Source organism: Vicugna pacos, chromosome X (assembly GCF_048564905.1).
Source record: "Vicugna pacos chromosome X, VicPac4, whole genome shotgun sequence".
Lineage (NCBI taxonomy): Eukaryota > Metazoa > Chordata > Mammalia > Artiodactyla > Camelidae > Vicugna > Vicugna pacos.
Window position 1 is genome coordinate 478,698 of NC_133023.1, and position 2,761 is coordinate 481,458.

Below are 2,761 nucleotides of genomic sequence, written 5' to 3' on the forward strand. Positions count from 1 at the left end.
AGGCAGTTAAAAACAGGTGTTCAAACAGATATCTGCACACCCATGTTCACAGCAGCGTTATTCACAATGGTCTGAAGGTGAAAACAACCCAGTGTCCATTGATGATTAGGTGGATAAATAGAATGGGATCCATCCTTGGAGTGGAATATTATTCACCCATGAAAAAGGAAGAAGCACTGACAGGCTCCAATGTGGATGGACCTTCAGAACATGGTGCTCACTGAAGGAAGCCAGACACAAAAGGACACATTTGTACATGAAATGTCTAAAATAGATACAATCCGAAAGTGGGTTACTGGTTTCCAAGGACTGTCGGAGGGGAGTAGGGGACACTGCTTCCTGGGGACAGGGTTTCCTTTGAAGGAGATGAAAACTTTCTGGAACTGTACGGTAGGGATGGTTGCAGAATGCTGTGAATGTGCTCAAAGCCACTGAATGGCGCATTTTAAGGGGATGAATGGAATGTTATAGGAATTTTACCTTCAAATTTAAAAAGAACTGTATTGCATGTCCAATTAGCAGCAGCTTATGGGTAAGAAGCTCTCGTGTTCCCACTCCTACAGGTGATGAAGGACGAAGCTCAGATCTTGCAAGGTTGCCCCCTGCTTCTGCCTCCTGGTGTCGGAAGAGGGGTGAGGTCTGGCCAGCTCTTGGGAAAACCCCGTAGAATTGGGGTTTCTTGGCATGGTTGTTCTTGGCTTTGGGAACCAGCTGAAATTCTGAGGCAGCAGACAACGCGCCTTTGGCACGTCGATGTGAGAGTCTCGTTGACAATTCCTGTCAACCTCGGTTCTCAGCCGGCTCCGCGCGGGAGTCTCGTGGGAAGGGGCGGGAGTGACCTGGAAATCACTGGGGGTCTTTTATAGGAAAAGCGTTAGTCTGGTCCTGGCTTAGCATTCAGCATGAGCCATCAGCTCTGTGTCACCACTGGCTTAGCGTTCAGCGTTACTCCCAGCACTACGCAGCTGAGAAGCCACCTCGTGGGGGTGCACCGCATGCGTCCGTGAGACCCCAAAGCAGAGACCCTCAAGTCAGTCACCCCTCGGAGGGTAAAGACTTACAGCTCCTGGAGGGCAGACAGCGGGGGGCGCTCTGTCTACGGGGACGCACCTGTCCCGGGAGCCAGGGTTCGGTGCCCCAGGTGGACGTCTCCAAAGAGAACGGATCTGCTCTGATGAGCGTCCAGGCTTCAGACGCAGCGCCGTGGGCGCCGGGCAGGGAGCCAGGAGGCAGGGACGCACGACCTTTCAATCTTCATCTGTTTAATAACAGCCATTCTCGTGGCTGTCCGGTATCGATCTGTTCATCTGATTTATCAACGTTGAAACGGGACTCGATTCTCGGCCACGAACGATGCAAAATTAAACACTTGGCTGTTTCCCCCACCTCCCCGGCTCACCTCTAATTTATTTTTTCAGTTAATATTGTGATTCTTTGCGAGGTGTGTTTACGGCTTGAATATCATAGTTCCGCGTCTGTTTCCAACAGGATCTCTTGACTCCCAGGTCTTATAAAATTAGTGCTTTGATTTCTCTTTCCACCGCGTCCTCACCGCCTCCCCTTCCCGGCCGGACGCCAAATGAAAGTCGAGCGTATCGTTGCCCCCCTCCAGCCGCCCCCGCAGCGTCAGAGCCCGCCGTGTTTTACGTGTGTCCCGGTTCTCAGCAATAAAACCCCAAGGAGTGCGCTGCGTGGTGCGGCCGTTTACACAGTGGGCGCTGTGGAAATAAAACAGAAGGGAGGAAATGAAAGTCTAAACATTAAAACAACACAGAGGGTGTGAGTTTTCGCAGAGTCTGAATAACGTTAGCCAAGCACCTGAACTGCTCCGTGTTTTCCGAGCCTGCCCCGCTCAGATGCCCCCCGTTCCCGACTTTCCGTGTGGGCTCTCACTCTGCCTTCTCGGTGCTTGTCTTGGGTGGCGAAGGCTTTCACGTACTTCCTCACTTCCAGCACCGGGTCACCAATCACAGAGGAGTAAACAGCACGGTTCTTTCGGTTTGCAGATCAGTGGCCAACGAGAGTGGCTGGGTCATGCTCAACACGCCATTTTCCAAAAGACCCAATATTTTTAAACCAAAAGTCGCCCAGATTTTTTTTTTTTACACATTGCTGGGTTTCATATTCATTTGCTTTAAAAGCTTTAAAATCACACGCAACTATTTCAGGTGAGCATTCACAGCAAACGGGACCGTGAAGATTTAGAAGGAACACCCTTTCTGTTTCTGGTTTCCAGTTCCCAGTTCTGTACAGTTAACCCAAAACCACTTCACTTTAAGCACATGATCCTTCTCCCCAAAGATAAGGAGACGTTCAGTGCAGACAACTCACCGATTCGCATCTCAGATATTTCTCCAGACCATCCATACGAAACAATTGTATTTCTTACGTGTCTCAAAAAAAAAAAAAGATTATACTTAAGGTCATAAACACAGACTATCACAAAGGGGAAACGTGGGGCTCTTGTCCAAAAAAATGTTAAGAATTTCGAGTCAATAGACTTGACAGCAGACCATTAAACCGAGCGCGGGGTCCTCCTGACTCCGGAGCTCTCTGCAGCTCGCGTGGGTCAGGTGACCGTGACGCAGACACTGCCGCGGACTGTGGGACTCGTGAAGCCACCCTCCAGGTTTTGGTCTTGGTTTGTCAGTCTCCGTATAAATTCCCACATCAACACGTGTTGATCGAGATCCTGCCCCTGCACCGCCTTGGAGTTGATAAAAATTTTCCTCTTTTCAAGTCTTACCTTGGGATTGAGATG